This window comes from Schistocerca cancellata, chromosome 1 (genome assembly GCF_023864275.1).
Source record: "Schistocerca cancellata isolate TAMUIC-IGC-003103 chromosome 1, iqSchCanc2.1, whole genome shotgun sequence".
NCBI classification, from domain to species: Eukaryota; Metazoa; Arthropoda; class Insecta; order Orthoptera; family Acrididae; genus Schistocerca; species Schistocerca cancellata.
Window position 1 is genome coordinate 748,670,123 of NC_064626.1, and position 20,336 is coordinate 748,690,458.

Here is a 20,336-nt window from a genome sequence, read left to right on the forward strand (position 1 = left end):
CCTTTCTCCGTAAGGTACTGTTACTATGCAACCCCAAATTACGAGTACTTAAACCCAAAGGAGTGTTTTGTGCATCTCCCTAACACTCTTGCACTAAACGTATTCCTGACGAAACGTACAGCTCTTCTTACATATAATCTTGCCTGACGACTAATTGCCCAGAATCAATTGAACAAGCGTTTTGTGTGGAACTTTTTTATGATTTTTCCCGATGAATCTCAGTCTGGCATCTGTTTTTCCTACAACAGCATTTATGCCGTCATTTTGCTTTGGGCCACTCCAAACGCATTTGCCTACTTCTTTTATATTTGTTACCAGTGTTGGTTGACAACCGTGTAGTCGAAAAATAATCACTTAACAACAGCACGTAATGGTATATCATCGTCAGGGTTAAATGCCAGTCCCTGAACAGGTTGTTGTTCGCCTGTTGGTCTTCCTGTGTTTCGCTACAGTATTACGGCGTTTTACAGGACAGATACACCCACAAACAATCGCGTGGAGCTTCCGTTATCTAGCAGGTCATTTATAATTACACTGGGTGACAAAAGTCATGCGATAGCGATAGGGACACTTGCCGTTGGCGGTAGAATAGCGTACGCAAAGTATAAAAGGGCAGTGCATTGATGGAGCTGTCAGTTTTATTCAGATGCTTATGTGAAAAAGTTTCCGACGTGATTGTGATTATTGGCGCACGACGGGAATTAACAGGCTTTCAATGAAGAGTGGTAGTTGGAGTTAGACGCATGGGACATTCCATTTTGGAAATCGTTAGAGAATTCAGTGTTCCGTAATCCACAGTGTCAAGAGTGGGCCGAGGATATCACATCTGAAGCGTTACCTCTCGTCACGGCCAACCAAATGGCCGACGTTCTTCACTTTACGACCGAGAGCAACGAGGTTTCCGAGGAGTTGTCAGTGCTAACAGACAAGCAAATCAGCCTGAAATATTCTCAGAAAACATCCGTTAGGACAGTGCAACGGCATTTGGCGTTAATGGGCTATGGTAGCAGACCATCGAAGCTACAGTCTATTCACCGAGAGCTGGTACGAAACATAAACAGTGTCACGTGAGCGACTACGCTCGTTTCCAGAGAAAGCATTCGATGTTCACGTGATACGTAGGGGTGTGGAAAACCCTTGGCGCACGCTTTGCAGCTGGCGGCGTTCGGCTGGCTGCCGAGCTGTCACAGCGGACTGTGATAAACCTGGGCAACAATGTACGAAATAAATTTAACAACAATGTTAAAATAATGTTGAACTGAGTTCAGTAAGTCCCCACAACCACACACTCCAGCGTGGTGACGGCAAGGCAGCAGTCTTCTTGGGAGACTTCAAAGAGTGTGTGGCCTTGTACTCACTTATCACACGATGCACTGAAGAACGTCCCACACCTGTAGCTGCAGCTGTTTTCGAAACAATCTCACTCATCGACTGCTCTGCATGTAAAAGTTCCGTTTTATACGCATTAAGACTCAGAACTGACACGTCGACCTCGCTCGCTGAATCCGTGGATGACATAATGAGGACAGCCGTATGTGATGCTAATGAAATAAGTGAATATATAAAATAAGAAACCATGTGATGCTATTGGATGTGCACATAAACAGTGAATGCTCAGCGTGACTACAAACACATATACTTACTCTAATAATCAACAACTAGTCTTTCAAGCGTCTTTACAGATGAACTTAAGATATCGTGAAATACCTGGTGTACAACACCCACTAACGAGCTCATACTTGCAACTGAGGCGGCCACACTGACTGAGCACCGCGCCTGCGAACCGCACAATGCATCGCTCATAAAGGACAAACGGTTCCACCCATCGCATTCGAACAAACTACAAAATTAAATTCAAACCTTTCTGAAACTTTTCTCGCTTACAGCCCCAGAAAATAATGTAAAGGGAAAAAGTTTGTCGCTTACTATATTTCGGACGATGATTTGGTAACAGGTCTATATCAGACGTGAGATTTTAATTCATTGCTTCACTATTACTGACTCTATTGAGCAGAAAATTTGCAGACGTCATCGACATATAGTACTGAAGGCAATTATAAAATTATTTTGCTGTGTGACACACAGTTTAGGAGATATGGCGTGATAAATATAGAGTAACGCGAAAAAACAACTTTTCCTGAAAGCTTAAATATTTCTCTTTTTGAGTGACAATAAATTTTAATGTAATGTAAATAAAGGTGTCGGAAGGTAGTTCTCGGATCTCTTTATCATGTTCAGGTGCCAAATTATAAAAAACACAACTTTCATTTTTTAATTTCTGACGCCCCTGCCTTGTACACCCCTCGACGGCAGCGCTGTGGTCATGCGCCTTGCCGTGTTTACAGTACGTCTCTTGTTTCGGTGAATGGAGTATAGTGCCTCTGCTAACAGCACGACATCGCCTTCAGTGCCTCTCCTGTAATCGTGACCATATTGGTTACACGCTAGACGACTGGAAAACCGTGGCGTGGTCAGATGAGTCCCGACCTCTGCTCGTTAGAGCTGATGCTAGGGTTCAAGTGTGGTGCATATTCCACGAAGCCTTAGATCCAAGTTGTCAACAACGTACTTTGCGGGCTGGTGGTGGCTCCATGACGGTGTGAGCTATGTGTACGTAGAGGACTGGGTCCTCTGGATGTTCCGCTACTTGTAGATCATTTGTAGCCATTCATGGACGTTCCCAAGCAACAACGTAATTTTTATTGATGACAGTGCGCCATGTCACCGGGCCATAATTGATCGCGATTGGCTTGAAGAACATTCTGAAACTTCTAGCTAATGATTTGGCCATATTTCCCGACATGAACCCTATCGAACGAAATGCCAGTTGGTGCACGAACTTGTGGCACCGGCAACACATTCGTATTTATGGACGGCTATAGAAGCAGCATGGCTCAATATTTCCGCAGGGGACTTGTTGAGTCCACGCCACGTCGAGTTCCTGCAATACGCCGGACAAAAGGCGGTCCGACACGATATTAGGAGGTATCCCATGACTTTCATCAGCTCAGTGTCTATTGCGAACATCAGTGTCCCATAAAAATCCCTTCAGGGCAAACTAACATGGCATCTCGGGAGTTAAATGTGTGGTAAACGACATGGTAGGTGTGTTTGCTTGCAGTACAATCAGAACACAGCTCTGTCGTAAAATTAGGAACCGAATTCTACGGGAGCGCCGTTTCTAGAGTCCATACTTAACTGTAAGGAGAAAGTTATCCATCTCAGATATTAACAACTTGAAAAGTAGCTTACCACCGCTCTTTTCCTTTTTGTGCAGAATTACTTCTGTTTTCGATATAAAAAAGTTAATTGTGAAAATGCTATGGATGTAACTGACGAAATCTAAATTTCCAAATGAATGCGTCGACTCAGTTGAAGAAAAACTCTTTGCAAGTATTTTTTTCTTATTTCTCTTTTGAAAAAAGGCAGAAACTTCATTCTTACTTATTCCTAATTCCGCGCTTTGATATCACTGCGGTACTGCATCTGCAATTTTATGAATACCCCGAAGGAAAACATTTCTCTAATTTTAGCTACATTTCAAAACTGGTCTCAGTGAAGGAAGGTTTTGTTTCACTCGTCACTGTATCTGGCAAAAGTTTTCAAAATGTTCGTCGTGCTCCGCAAAACATCAAGTGAATAAGTGACTGAAATTCTGAGGCTGTATCAAGCAGTTTACAATGAATGATGAAATTTCCAGTAAACAACTTTCGCGTTGTCTAAAACACCAAATGAAGTTTCCAAACCTGAGAACCATGTCCACGTCACAACGCTCTATAGCATCAGCTTGAAAGTAATGTGTTTATTACGGTGAGTAAGAATTCACGAAACGCAAAGAGAGTGTTAAGTTATTTTGTAACAACTGGTATTGTATTCTTAACCGAAACGTTTCCTTCTTCCTATGGATCTTACTCGTATATCTGAAATTGTTACTACACAAAATATAAGCACAGTCTCTTATATAACGTGTACCGGGAAGTGTTTTATGCTCGAAATTAGGGTTTCCCACTGTAAGAAAAGAAATTACTAAAATGACTTTCGTTTCTGGTGGCACACATTGCATGGTGGTGCTCAAGACTGCTGATGCCTCCTATGACATGCTAGTGGGAATATGGGTGCGAGGATAGAAAATAAAACATGTGGATAAACAACACGTTTTTCTGATCACAGACGCAACTGATAGAACGTAAGCATTACAGTGAATGTAGCTACAATGAATTTCGCAAATACTTGTGGTCTCCTGCTGTGGATATTGGAAAGTCGACTCGAACGAAGAGCGAGTCTCGTGTGGAAACAGAGGGCGTTGTTCCCGTTGTATTGACAGTAGCCCTGTGTAAACAGAGGGAGGAGGACGAAAGAGAAACAGAAAAAAAGTGGAAACGAATTGGTATTTGCTTTGCAAAGGTCATCCCCGTGTCAAAAGTCCTTACGTGGCAGAACTGCTAGCAGCAGTAAGATCTTCTGTGGCTTCTACTTGTGATTGTAAGCCACAGCGTACCAAACTATATCGTATACAATTCACGTAAAATCTCATCTTGATTTTCTTCTCAGGATGTCGAGGAACAGGGAAATGCGAAACCTCCAGCATGTGGATGAAAAGCTCACCTTGTGTTTTCCTGTAGACAAGATTGCTAGCATACTTTCTGTCAGTTCTGTCCTATGGCGTAATTTTCCGGGGCATAGCACCTAAGAAGAAAAATATATTTATTTTACAGAAACATTTTACTATAATGTTACATAACGTTGAACTCCGAACATTTTGCAGAAACCACTTAAAGGACCTAGGGATTCTCCCACTTACATGTTAGTACTTCTACTATCCAACAGTATTTGTGATTAACCACAAATGAGTATTTAGGATTAAGTCAGTATTCCACAACCACAGTACTAGAAACAGAAATCATTACGATATAGATGATGCATCCTTGTCTGGGATTCACTATGGAATTTTGTAATAGGTATCCAGTTTACATAAGACGAAAATTTAAAATCGTCAGGTATTCGAAAATAGATTATCGGAATACTTGGATTCAGAATATAAGTTTCTCTTAACCTAAGAGTCGAGTTTGATTGACTTTGCTAGTATATAAACAGCTGCTAGTGGCCGATGTAAAGTTACATAAATGCTTTGTTTAAAGTACTAGGTGGAAAAAGCAGCTAACAAGGGAACCTCCCCATCGTACCCCCCTCAGATTTAGTTATAAGTTGGCACAGTGGATAGGCCTTGAAAAACTGAACACAGATCAATCGTGAAAACAGGAAGAAGTCGTGTGGAACTATCAAAAAAATAAGCAAAATATACAAACTGAGTTGTCCATGCGCAAGATATACAATATCAAGGACAGTGTATGCCCAGGAGCGCCGTGGTACCGTGGTTAGCGTGTGTAGCTGCGGGGCGGGAGGTCCGTGGTTCAAGTCTTTCCTCAAATGAAAAGATTTTTTTTTTCAGACAATTATCAAAGTTCAGGCACTCACGCATAATCAACTTCGCTCTCCAAATTTACAGGACATGTTCAGCTTTGCTTGGATATATGCAGGATTTGACGGTCTACACACGAGAAAATTTGAAAACGTTAAAAACATATGTTTTGACAGAGCACAGGGAAACTGTGCGGCCGTGAAGCTGTTGCATTCATTTGTTGCAGTTTATGTGACAAACTTTTATGTTTTCATCACTTTTTTGGGAGTGATTATCACATCTAGAAGAAAACCTAAATCGGGCAAGGTAGAAGAATCTTTTTACCCATTTGCCAAGAGTACAAGTTAGGTGGGTCGACAACATACTCCTGTCATGTAACGCGCATGCCGTCACCAGTGTCGTATAGAATATATCAGACGTGTTTTCCTGTGGAGGAATCGGTTGACCTATGACATTACGATCAAATGTTTTCGGTTCCCATTGGAGAGGCACGTCCTTTCGTCTACTAATCGCACGGTTTTGCGGTGCGGTCGCATAACACAGACACTAAACTTATTACAGTGAACAGAGACGTCAATGAACGAATGGACAGATCATAACTTTGCGAAAATATAGAAAATAAACTTTTCACTCGAGGGAAGGCTTGCTCACGCTAACCACAGGACCACGGCGCTCCTACTTCCACCCTATCCTTAATGTTGCCTATCTTGCACATAGACTACTCAGTTTGTATATTTTGCTTATTTTTGCATACTTCCACACAACTTCTTCCTGTTTTCTCGATTGATCTGTGCTCAGTTTTTCAAGTCTATCCACTGTGCCAACTTACAATTAAATCTGAGGGGGGGGGGGAGGGGGTGCGATGGGGAGGTTCCCTTGTAAGTAGTATAACAGGAGAAGTAACACCGGTTGCTTCAACGTAACTGTTTCCCATGTAACATACAAGTACCGGATAATGTACAGCAAATTACCGTAATCACCAGTTCGAGTAGCTTAGTACCACCCACAATTTGTTGTTAGTATACAAAACAGAAGTAACCGTCATTGGCTGCTGAGGTTTGTTAACGTGAAGAATACAAGGCGTAGGTGGTCGGTTTATGTACACGCGACGTCACAAGTTGACTCACGTGGGCTTGGCTTTTCATTAACACACTACGGTGGTAGTAAATGTAGTGCAATTGTATCGTTAAGCTAGGTACAGAGCCATATGATACTGAATCATACTTGATGTGTGCCAAAACACTCGACATGTTCCCATACATTTGTCAACTGATGATGTTCGACGATAAAGGTAGTTATATTTAAAGCGTTTTCTTAACCAGCAGCTGAGGCGGTGATTTACGTATACGTTAAACCGAATTAGCAAGTATTTAGTGGAGGCACACAGATGAATTTCGAAATCACGTTTGATAGTGCACATTCCTCTCCACTACAACATCTCAGGATGCAGCGTCCATACAAGCGCTTCTCCTTACCCTGAGCTTCACTATAAGCATTCCAAAATATTTTTGCGATTTAATCTGTACCATTAACAATATAATAATGAAAAATTTACCTGCAGCAACAAAAATATTTCAGAATATTTTTTTGCTGCTTGCCTTAATCGTTCAACATCGTCACCTTTTCCTTACTGATCTATCTACGAGGGCCGATGTGTTTTTATCTTTATTTTTAACTACATTTTAATATTCATTATTTTCAGTGCTGCTTATGCTCCATTTCTCATGTGACAGAGATATTAATAATACACAGTTGTGCAAAACGTAAGAACAAAACTCAGTTTCGCATGTTGTTACTGTATTTATCGTAAGTTCGATGAAACTTCAGAATGGAAAGACCTGTTGCAGCGTAGTACAGAAGACATGGCCAATGAGACGTACAGAAATTACACCTTTATTCAAAGACAATAAGTAGAATAATGTCACCGCGATCTTTGATGGTGCCCTGAAATTACAAACGGTGGCACATGGTTCTTAACAGGATGTGTGATCAGAACTGAGGACTATGAGTGCTCTAAACCTGCTCTCGTGCTGTCCAGAAAATTGATAAAGAGTTCTTGCGGTATGCCGTTCATTTGCATCACTAGATCCGTTGACGGCTACTGGATGTTTGTTGGTGCATGTGGTGCAATACATCTCCCCAGGGAGGGAGCAGTCCAGTCCAGTCCATTCGCCGAATCCCCTCGTCCCAAGATTTCCTCCACCTTCGCGCTTTGTCAAGGCAGAATGTACCCCTGAACCCCTGAAAAGACGAACAATTTCACAAGAACGTTACTAACTCCGTCCTAACAGGCCTTGGAAGTGCCAACGGTACCGACCGGCCGCCGTGTCATCCGTAGCCCACAGGCGTCACCGGATGTGTCTATGGAGGAGCATGTGGTGAGCACAACGCTCTCCCGGCCGTGTGTCAGTTTATGAGACCGGAGCCGCTACTTATCAATCAAGTAGCTGCTCAGTTTGCCTCACAAGGGCTTAGTGCACACCACTTGCCAACAGTGCTCGGCAGACCGGATGGTCAACCATCCAAGTGTTACTCCAGTCCGACAGCGCTTAACTTCGGTGATCTGAAGGGAACCGGTGCTACCACTGCAGAAAGGTTCACAACAACGTTGACCGGTGAAAATACCGCGTTCAAAGGTTTGGACGTCAGTACGCTCTTACAACATCATGCCCATAACATAATAACTGGACGATTAAAACAACATGCTCGACAACGTTTCTGGGGGCCGTTACGTGTTCCCACCTCTGAGAATACGAGAGCACGTCCAGAATTACTACTCAGATTGAATTTTCTCTATACGTGCGGTGTTTGTTCTTTCGGACATGTCTGAAAGAACAGACAACACTTCGATCCAGCAGCCTTTATGAATTAAGACGCAAAGGAACTATAGACTGGCTGCGAGCGGGCATTGATTGAAGTCCTTGAGTAAAGTTGAAAATTTGTGCCGAATTTGGGTCTCCTGCTTATTAGGCAGCTGCTCTGACATTAGGCCATCGGATGGGCAAGGTGCACTGCATTTCTTTTGTGTAGATAAGTTGAGTCTATGGGTCAGATGGGAGACGTGCTAGGATGTCCGTGCATTTGAAGTGCTCACTATGTCCCCAGTTACTTCAATGAATGCCCGTTCGCAGCCAATGTCTGTAACTCCTCTGTGTGTGAATTGTCTCTTGGTTCAAATGGCTCTGAGCACTATAGGACTTAACTTCTGTGGTCATCAGTCCCCCAGAACTTAGAACTACTTAAACCTAACTAACCTAAGGACATCACACACATCCATGCCCGAGGCAGGATTCGAACCTGCGACCGTAGCGGTCGCGCGTTTCCAGACTGTATCGCCTAGAACCGCTCGGCCACCCCGGCCGGCAATTGTCTCTCACGAACGAGCTCCTCGTTGGTCCATTCGATATGCCCTTGGTACCTTCGCAAACGGTTCCGCCAATGTGCGGGTATTAAAGGAACACAATGTACTGGCTGTCGGGCAAAGAGACCAGCACCAGATAATCGCCGTGCCATTGCGAGAGGTCAGATTTCGTTTCTTGCAGTCCTGTTGAATGTGGTTCCAACTGCTCCTGCTGTTTGACCTGCTGCACTCATCTGATGCTGTAGTTGAAAGTGATAGACGACCTAGTCCTCTTTGGATAGCAGTTCCTGTGATTCAGAAAAGTCCTCATGTACGTGGAACAGTGCTGTGAGTCCTTCGTCCTGTTTCCCGATTGTTAGTCCCTGTGTGAAGTCACCGAAAGGTTGTGTCCGGATCTTCTTGTAAGGAAGACCACTGCCACAGTAACTGCTCACTGATTGATACACACTGTCCTTTGCCATTATTTCACCTGCCTGTTGTTGCACGTTCAGCTTCGTTTGGCGCTATAGTCACGCTGACCTCAAGCCATGCGACGTCCAGCTTTCCGTGCACAACTGCGGCACCTGTGGCAACATTTCCACCGAGTAGTTAACATGTTACCTTAGTTTATATGTCGCGTCCTTGACGCAAGATTACTAAACCTTCGTAAAATTTACGACTGAAGTTGCAACTAATTCGCTGTTCCTGCTAATCTGGTGTTGTTAGGACGTTCCTCTCTGCCAAACACTGTGTGATTTGCAGTGTATCCATGTAGGTTTAGGGAGTAAAGCAGGAAATTTTGTGAAAATTTAATAGGTGACATACCTTATAATTGTAACTGAGTAGTGAATAAACTATAAATTTTAACTTCCTTTGAATAAAATATAGAGCAATAAAGTTTACAATGGTTTAATAGCAATGTAACATTTTCTCCCTTTTAGTGTTCTAGGGTTAAGTTTTGCAGAGCAGTGTATTTCGCTAAAGTTCTCAATTTTTCTCAGTAGCACTTCTATTGTTGAATTGTTGTTCAATTATTTATGTTGAACGCTGGACTGAAATTTTCAATACGAAGATCAGAACTGGTATTTTCACTCCTTCTTCAACACCTTGAACTAGAGTTCCATCCAAAAGTTCGAAAAGTTTAAAATTTCAGATATTTAATATTAATTTCATATTCTTTCTGCGTCCTTGTAAAGCTTTACAATGTTGTATATGACACCTTACGTTTGACACAAAGGGTTCGCGAGCCGTTGTTAGTAAGATCCGTTACAACGTGCGTCGCTCAGTCGCCGTGATTAACGCTCGCTTCGGAAGCCTTCCGCGGCCGAACAGTTCGCCCACTAATGGGCGGCTGGTCGGACGGCGCGGTTCGCTTAGCGGGGGGAATCGATATCTCGTAAACAACAGCAGCCGGAAAGAGAGGCCGGCGCCGCTGCCCGCCACGCCCACCGGGCGGCCGGCGCCAGGCGCGAGGTCACGTGACGCCCGCTGTACCCGCGTGGCTCGCCGAGTGCTTTGTCGGTAAAGGGAGGCACGTCAGCCGTCACGTCACGTACTTTTGTTGCCGAGTATAAAGGCTTCTTTTGTGCAACGGAAATTAAGTGTACATCAACCATACGTTTTTGCGTGAGGGATTGTTCCTTCCACTACGTTTCTGCACGCCCTTACCGGTTTGATACCCCATCTCATTCCTTTCTCACACTGCCTCCAACATGACAAGACTTTTGTTATTTTCAGTTGTTGTTACCCTGTATTTCAGCACGCTCTACTATGTAGCAGCAAAAGAAATCAGTATTCAAAAAGCAAAAAAAAATAAAGAACAATGGTGCAGTCACCTTTTACCTTTTTTCGAAACTTGAAGGTCGTCCTTCGATGCAGTAAACAAGATATTCTTTCGCTAATTGAATCATTTTTTTTATTTTCCTTACACAGATACACAGTACCAAACTGTATGTATCTTGACTGTTAGTTGAATTCCTTACTGTTAAACTGTTTTTAGTATTTTCGGTGACCACTTGAAACATTCTGTTTTCTTCCAGGATATCAAATGGGCAGCAGTTTCCCCCCCCCCCTCCCCCCCCCCCAATATTCCGGGATGCCATAGTCTCCCAGGATTTCTCGATGTGACTGTTTAACGGTGGGCTTTTCCGTGTTCAGCCGAGTTTTGATTCCATTTCACGTCCAACATTTCAACGACTGACCAGTCGTCTTCGGAACCATGCAGCTGCTACGGTCGCAGGTTCGAATCGTGCCTCGGGCATGGATGTGTATGATGTCCTTTGGTTAGTTAGGTTTAAATAAGTCTAGGGGACTGATGACTTCAGACAGAGCCATTTGAACCCAGTCGTCTTCTTTAGGTACTCAGAGATGTGCTGTTATGCGTGTTCACTGCCTGGACTCTCAAGTATGGGCTATTTATCTCAGAGTTCTACTCCCGGAGGACTCTACGCCCGTTGTTGCACATTTGTCTTTTAAACCCACAATGTTATTAAGAGAATGGCACATTCTCTCTCAGTTTTAAAGCACTGACTTTTGAAATGACCAGAGACATCTTAATAAATGGACTGTCAAACTCCAAACCCCAACATAAAACTCAATCTCGGTTCATTATGTTTCCCGAAATGTTTCGACATATCCCTGTCCAGGTAACTTGGCGTTTGCACTAATATGTTAATTCTGTCTCGTCATATTTCATTTCACGAGGGCAGTGTTTTGGGGACAGCTAATTTGCCTGGTTCTTTTAGTCGAACGTCTTGATGACGTTCTTCACACCCTCCCCGATTTCTCTCTTAGTTTAATCCAAGATAAGTTATGCGACATTTGCATACCCGTCATGGATCGTCTTTAAGGTTACAAACATAATCGAGTCTTCTCTTCTTCTTTCTCAGCTTCAACCTCCTCCTCAGGCGTTGCTGATTTCTACGGCAACGCCGTCCTATCAGACTACGAGGGAGGGCGGGGGGTTAGGAGGGCGGTGTGTTAACATATGCTAAGGTATGCTGAAAAAATTACTTCGAAGGCTCAGGAAGCACTCATTGGAAATACTGTAGCAGCAGAGGAACATAAACACTGACAGATAAAAAATCACAACACCAAAAAATAATTTACGTAGAGTAATGAAATTTCAGGAATACATCAGTATAGCTGTCATATTCAAGTGATTAACATTGCAAGATCATAGGTTGATGTAAGCACAAGATAAACAATTGCAAATGTATAATGCTGGCACGTTAACAACGGGTGCAACCGTCACAAAGTTAGATGCGGGCATACAAACATGCATGAAGGAAGATTGAGTTTAATGTCCCACCGACATCGAGGTCATTGGAGACCGAGCAGAAGCTCGTACTGTGTCAAGGATGGGGATCGAAGTCAGCCACGTTCTTTCAAAGGAAACATCCCGGCATTTGCCTGGTGTAAAGGGAAATCTTGGTACCGGGCGCGGGTTTGAACCGTCGTCCTCCCGAACATGCAAACATGGATACAGCATAAACTGAGTTTTACAGGTGCCGGATGTCATTTTGTGACATGGAGTTCCAAACATGCATACTGCATACATTGTGTTTTACAGGTGCCGGATGTCATTTTGTGACATGAAGTTCCAAACATGCATACTGCATACATTGTGTTTTATAGGTGCCGGATGTCATTTTGTGAGATGGAGTTCCATAGCTGTTGCATAGCTGTTGTTAATACAGGAACAGTTAGTGCGCTTTGTGGATGACGCTGGAGTTGTCGGCCGATTGTGTCCCATATTGGAAACAGATCTGGTTATCGATCAGGGCCAAGTCAACATATCAACACTCTGTAGAACATGCTGGGTTACAACAGCGGTATGTGAGCGAGCGTTATCCTGTTGTAAAACACACCTGTTCAGGAATGGCAGCATAGTAGGTCGCATCACCAGACTGACGTACAAATTTGCAGTCAGGGTGCGTGGGATAACCACCCGAGTGCCCCTGCTGTAATAAGAAATTGCACCCCAGACTATAGCTCCGTAACTCCAGCTGTAGGTACAGTGTGTGTAGCACGCAGACAGGTTGTTTGCAGGTCCTTAACTGGTCTCCTAACTAACGTAGGGCACTGCTGGCACCGAACCAGAACCAGCTTTCATCAGAACACAAAACAGACCTTCACCCTCCCCTCCAGTGAGCTCTCGCTTGACACTAGTTAAGTCACAAATGACCGTTGTTTGGCGTCAGTGGTATGCACGCTACAGGGCAACTGGCTCGTAGCTGACGTTGGCGTAACCGATTTACAACAGTTCAGTATGTCACAGTGGTGCCAACTGTTGCTCAAATTGCTGCTGCAGTTGCAGTACGATGTGCCAGAGCCGAACACTGAACACTATATGATTTCCGTTGCAATTTCTCCTTTGTTAAGGCTATGTTAACTTAGCATCAGGGCACAACTATAACTAATGCATACTTTGAATTGTCAAAACAAACTGTATCATATCGTTTGTAGTGTTGAGACGACTATGTTAGCACGCTCCAAAAGCCATTAAATTTTAAAGAATGTTTTCGGCTGTGGCAATGCTCCTCTAGTCGACTGACTTCCTGCTACTGCCGGCAGTTCCTTGTTTATCGCGTGTGGGGCTGGCACGGCTACGCACTTGATTCCTGCATCCATTCATCAAAGCGAGAAAACTGCTGCCTCCACCTAACGCGAGCGGCCGGAACTTTCTTTGTGTCGCGAAATCACAGCACAACCTCTACGCCGTGGTTTCCACAGACAGTGCGAAAGACCACCTCCTACAACTCAAAGCATTCAACGTTGACACCAGCGCTTTCAAGACTTGTTTATCTAAGGGGAAATCCACAGGTCGCCCCCATATGATCGATTAAGATGAAAGCGCATTCTACACAGCTCTGCATGTAGTTGACAGATCTGTTCGTCGTTCCAACCGAGAGTTGTACACCCCTCATGTGTCTGTCTGATGCGTTTTGTGTCAACTTCATGTTTCAAACAATACAGGGTTCAACTGCTACAAGCTCTTAATGTTTTGTGACCTCCTTCCGGGCGTATAGATCGAAAATAACAATTTCCTTTCACTTTTAATGTTTAGTGACGTTGTAACAACAACAACGCTATACTTTGGTACCTATAATAAATTTTTTCTTCTGAATTTCGATAAGTTAGTATAATCGATGTTCTGATTTCATTTCTTTTTTGTTTCATGCCATTATGTTAAAGAAACTATAAACAATTTTCGATGTAAATTTTAATATTTATGTCAAATTTCAAGTAATGTTGTAACAAAGCGAAGTGGAACTAATGTTGGAAATATTGTAAGATGTGAAAGATGTAATTGTATGCCTGGTCGATACGTAGATAATGTATTAGGATAAGTAGGATGTAAAACCTTTGGTGAATACCCTGTCTGTAGGGGAGCGGTAAAAGGTGGAGGCAGGTGAGCGCGGGAAAATGCACACGGGCGCGATACGGCACAACGGGCTCAGCAGTAGTAGTCGGAGTTGGGCATTGATCTGAGAAACACGTGCTGGATCGAGGAGGTTCTCCTGGACAAAGTGGTTTCGTTGAGCCTCGGATACGCTGTTTCCGACGCCTATACAGCATGGCAATATTCCATAGGCACTAAATGGAAAAGTATTGCGACGCTATGAAGAAGTGAAGTGCCAATATTTCAAGAGTCATTGCTGTAATTGCATGTGTGCTTTGTGCCTCGCCATCTCGCCGCCTGCCGACCGCCTCATTGATACGAACAGGTTGAAACTTTTAGTACTGTATTCGTGTGGAATAGTGTTACTTTTGCTACATACTGTTCAATAACAACTTAAATTTTACCAGAACTGTCCTATCAATTAATTATCTTCACAACTAACCTAGACAGGGTCCTTTCCACATGTTGTGCAATCCGAGTGTCCCAAGATGAAGATTTAAAGTTTATGTTAATAATAATTACCTGCAGACCTATCAATGTTAGAATGATGTTTAAAGAACTTTGTTGTTAATGAAATACTGCACGAATAATATAGGTCTGACCAAGTTGGAAGATAATGTTGAAATTGGTTTAGTAATGAAGTTTATTTAAATTGAGACAAAAATAATGGTAGTTAAATGAGCAGGAAATGAGACAAAAAGAGCGGTAAATCATATTTTGGAAATCTTGAATGCTTAATGCTCTCAATGATCAATCTTTCACTACAGTGATCATAATAGTTTCAGGGTTTCCCCCCCCCCCTTTTTTTCTTTTCTATTCAATTGAATTCTGAAGTGTACTGAATTGATTTGACCAGCAAAGTTAAAGTCAATACAAAACCTAAATTTATCAGTGTTTTATCCTTCTTAAAATTGACATTGTGTGTGTGTTTCAAAAGTGCTATTTCTAGGGTAAGCTATGCCTGATTTCAGTCGGATCAATAGACAAAACGCAGTTTGTAGTAATCATTATAGTGTAATGTTGTGTATTTATAGCTTATCCAAATTAGTACAGAAAGTGAAAATATTAGTTCAATAGATTTTTCTGGTTCTAAAATTTACCATATAATGCAGTATTACTACGTGTTGTTACACTTGAATGTACTTCCTCTTGTACAGGGAAGAAACTCAGTTAATGCCTAATTAGGCTGGCGACCGTATTATTAACAATTGGTAGCATCTGCTGTGTGTGTTTCTTGCCCGTCCTAACGTGTAGTTGCACTTTAGACTTGCTTGATGTATCATTGTTGTTACTGAGTGGGTGTAAGTCTGATATTGCCTCCATTCAGGTACACGCGGTCAACATATTTACTAAAATCCTTTCTTATAAGGTGAAGCCCGTCAACTTACCATAGTCCAGGCTTTAAAGAGTTAACGTACGCCCGAGTGTAGTCGTTACAAGTGGCTTCCCGGTGACAGGACATCCAGTTGTTGTCGGTCACAAATTAATGTGAATACCGAGCAGTGGATGTTCAGTGGCACGAATTGTAATGATATTCAGTAAAATAAATAGCAGTGAACGTCAAGTACGGTAGTGTGGTGTAATTTGCATTCAGAATGGACAGGAAAGTAGACAGGGTAGATGTGCCGAGCGTAATGGAAGAGGCACATGGCAATAGCAGGAGTTTACGCGGCCAGATAACAGATGGCGTTAGTGCTAGACAGTTGGCGAATATACAATATCATGAACATGTTAACGAACAGATTGAAATGTCGAGATTGCCTCGAACACAGCAAGGGATAAAACAAGAAGTAGGGGATGACTTTGTAGACGATAGTGGGTACGTGAATGAATCCACTGACATGTTTGATTCTCCACAGGTAAAGAAAGAACCAAAAGAAACTTTTGTAGTAGGATCAGAACACACCGATTCCGTAGGACAAAACAGTGTGAAAATTTTAAGCATGAACGATTTATTCGAACAATTAACCAAACAAATTGCAGGACAGAATAATCAGCTTAAAACACATGTTGCAGAGCAGCTAAAAACACAGAATGAACAGCTTAAAACACGCGTTGACGAGCTCAAAACACAGAATAATCAGCTTAAAGTACAGGTTGAAGAGCAAGGAATTAAAATTAGTAAACAAATAGAACAGGTAGAACGACAAGTGGGTAGTTTGAGCTCTGTAGTAAATACTATGAAATTTGAAATTGACACAATTAACAAAAATATGGATACTATGGAGGGGGAAATTGACAACATTAACAGTAGGTTTGATGTTGAAATTCTCAGCATCCAAGAGGAAGTAGAGCCTCTGGTTGAAACAAAAGTAGACGAAAAAGTTTTCGGTCTTAAAACTGAGATCGTAAACGAATGTCAACACGGAATATCACAGTTAAAAAAGGCAGTTTCAGACACTGAAAGAGAATTAGGTGAGAAAGTTGCCGGATGTGTACAAAAATGTGAACAAAATACTTCGAAAATTCAAGGCAAAATTTTCGATCTTGAGAGTAAAATTAAAGATAGGCCTGGTGTTGTCTGTAATGGCATCCGTTAGATTTAATCAAAAGTTGCGAGAGAATATTTCCTGAACACTTGTCTGATCAGGAAAAGATAAACGTAGTAATTTTTACCTTAGCAGGTGACGCTAAGCGCTGGGGAATTAATTTGAATACCGAACGAATGACGTTCGAAGAATTTAAGCAATGGTTTACGGAAGAATATTGGTCCGAACAAAAACAGGATCATTTGTGGCGCGATTTTATCATGGCCAAACATCATGATAACAGGGGCAGGAATTCTTTGAAAGATTTCTGCGAATATTGGTACCGAAAATTGACGCATTTAGGAGGAAGAAGATCCGATTCTGAAATACTATGGGAGTTATATAAAAAGCTTCCAGAAGATTCGAAGAGATACGTGGGAAGCAATCATCGTAGCTTCCAAGCATTTCTCGAGAAGGTCGAAGACAAAGACCACTGGCGCGAAAGTCGTGCCATTTATCAAAATTTTAGTAACAGAAATAATCGTAATAATGACGAAAGAAATGACGGCGATGGATTTCGCGTCAATATGGTACAAAGAGGAAGAGGTAGAGGAAGAGGAAGTTATATAAGTCGCGGTAGAGGGTACACTGCACAAAATAATAACGATGCGGGAAACTGATTTCCGCGAACGTTGCGGGCCAAACGGAAGCGGACAGTACATACCGGCCCCGATTTAAGAAAAGCTACCGAACTGACAGTAATGTTATGAGACAGGTTAGAGACAGGCGTGGAACGACGCAACGTGTAGTTGCGGGCCAAGCACCAGGTGCGAGTGCTAATGAGTCATCTGCGCCACGCAGAGCGCTACATGTTAACAGGCGAGTGTAGCATCAGAGGGCAACGGCCCAGCCTAGCAGAAGAGCTGTTCAGAGAGAAGCCGCTAGCAATGCAGCAGCATTAGATACGAACACTGCCGTAAGAACTGGTGCATACATTACGAGCGGTAATTCCGTGGCGAAGGAAATAGTAGATGAAACAGTGGATACACAGAGAGGTGCGGTTAGCAGTGTTAGCAATAAAGTAAATGGCGAGAAAGAACTAGCAGAAGTAACTAATTGGTGTGTGCAGATCGACGATCTGTACAAGGGCCTCAAGCAATGTGAGTGGGAGGATTTTAAGAAGGAGTATGAGGCAAGGAAGTTAATTAATGAAAAAGGAGATAATAGGGACGTCGATAAGGTGACGTGGCCCAAATTGGAAGAGAGATTAAATAGCGCCACGCAGAGTACGCGTGCTGCCGATAGGACAATGATTAAAGATAGGAAGGAATTGGAGGATGAAATCCTAAGCATTGACGAGGAAGTAACTTCTGTTAACGATCCGTCAACAGTACGAGCTGCTACCAAAAGGCACCGTGAGGAAGAGGCAGGTAATTACCTGAAAGTAATTGAAGTCCACGAGGATTACACTAAATATGAAGTGACAGTAGATGTGAGTAAAGCTGATAATGAGGCCGTTTTGTCATAAGAAGATATTGAGTTAAAATCAAAACCTGACGAAAATGCAGAGGAAGAACTTAGTGCCTGTCTCAGAAATGCTTTTATGTTAGAACCTGAAAGCGATCCAGAATGGTCGGATTCTGACGATAGTTCAGATGACGAAGATTTCGGTACTGGTGAAAATAATGGAGATGCAGCTAATTGCGATATTGTACCTAATGATGACGAAGTTTCAAAACAAAATCCAGATGTTGAGACTGAACAAAGAAAGAAAGAGCCACCTGACGACTCAGGGTCTATTCTACAAAGAGTTCAAGTAATGAATGACTTTGAACTCCCGGAACCAAAGAAACCGCCAGATATAGGTGGGGTGAATGTTAAAAGCATATCTTGGGACGATCTTATCGTCGACCCGGATTTGCTTAGGGAAGACCACAACAATGAAAAACATTCGACGGTGAAACAAAATATAATATCAGTTGAAATTTATAATGTGGAATTGCACGTACTTCTTGATACTGGATCTCAGATAAGCGCAATCTCCCAGTCATTTTTCGAACACATTTGTGATAAGCCTGGTATAATAATTATGTCAGTGATGGGTGTAAAAATTGTTGGTGCTACTGGCAAGACTAGCAAGCCAGTAAAGAGCCAGTTTTTGGTTGAATTTAGTATAAAAGGACAAAACTTTGAACAAGATTTTTTGGTTGTGCCAGACTTGAGTACTGAAATGATTCTGGGAATAGATTGGTTAGATAAAGAAAAGGTTATTATTGATTGTAGCCAGGAAGTGATCAAAATTGATAGTGCATCTAGGAATTTAGAAGTAAAATTTGAGGAATATGGGAAGGTGTTCGATTCAGAAATTGATTCTTTATTGCTGGAGATTGACCAAGGGAATGATGGTTTGACAAACAAGTATGAGGTGTACCATGTCCAGAGGTTAATAAATGAGAGTGACAAGCAAGGGCATGATTTTAAAGAAATGGTGGAAAATTTGAAGGAAATATCTCCCAAACAGAAAACAGAATTGCTTGATGTTTTAGAAAGTAACAGCACCGTATTTTCGGACAAACCTGGCCTAGTTAAGAACTTTGAATACCAGATTGAGACAATAGAGCATAAACATTTCTTTGTAAGACCGTTTTCGATACCCATATCAAAGAGGCAGGCTGTGCAAGTGGAAATAGATAAAATGATAGAATGGGGTGTTATCGAACGGAGTAACAGCGAATATAATAGTCCCCTTATCATCGTGAACAAAAGGGATGGGGGAGTAAGAGTAGTTATTGATGCCAGGACTTTGAACAAAATTGTAAAAAAGGAAATAGGCAGACCTGAAAATCTGGACGAAATGCTCCAAAAATTTTATAACGTGAAGTATTTAACCAGTCTGGACGTGACCGCCAGATACTGGCAAATTCCTTTGAGCAAAGAATCCCGTAAATATACCGCTTTTCTATTTGCCGGGAAATGCTATCAGTATAAAGTAGTACCATTTGGGCTTAGCACTTCGGTGGCAGTATTTATTAGGGCGCTGGATTTTGTATTAGGGAGAGAATTGAGTTCCCGGCTAACCATTTATGTAGATGATTTACTGATTGCTACAGAAGAATGGCAAGAGCATTGTGAATTATTGCAGAAAGTTTTTGTTGCTCTACAAGCAGGTGGCATGCGCTTAAGTGGAAGAAATGTGAATTTGTGAAGTCGGAAATAAAGTTCCTAGGGCACATTATTACTACGACCAGTATTGGCAAGGACCCGGAAAAGTTAAGTGCAATAGCAGAGTGTCCAGCTCCTAGAAATACACTCCTGGAAATGGAAAAAAGAACACATTGACACCGGTGTGTCAGACCCACCATACTTGCTCCGGACACTGCGAGAGGGCTGTACAAGCAATGATCACATGCACGGCACAGCAGACACACCAGGAACCGCGGTGTTGGCCGTCGAATGGGGCTAGCTGCGCAGCATTTGTGCACCGCCGCCGTCAGTGTCAGCCAGTTTGCCGTGGCATACGGAGCTCCATCGCAGTCTTTAACACTGGTAGCATGCCGCGACAGTGTGGACGTGAACCGTATGTGCAGTTGACGGACTTTGAGCGAGGGCGTATAGTGGGCGTGCGGGAGGCCGGGTGGATGTACCGCCGAATTGCTCAACACGTGGGGCGTGAGGTCTCCACAGTACATCGATGTTGTCGCCAGT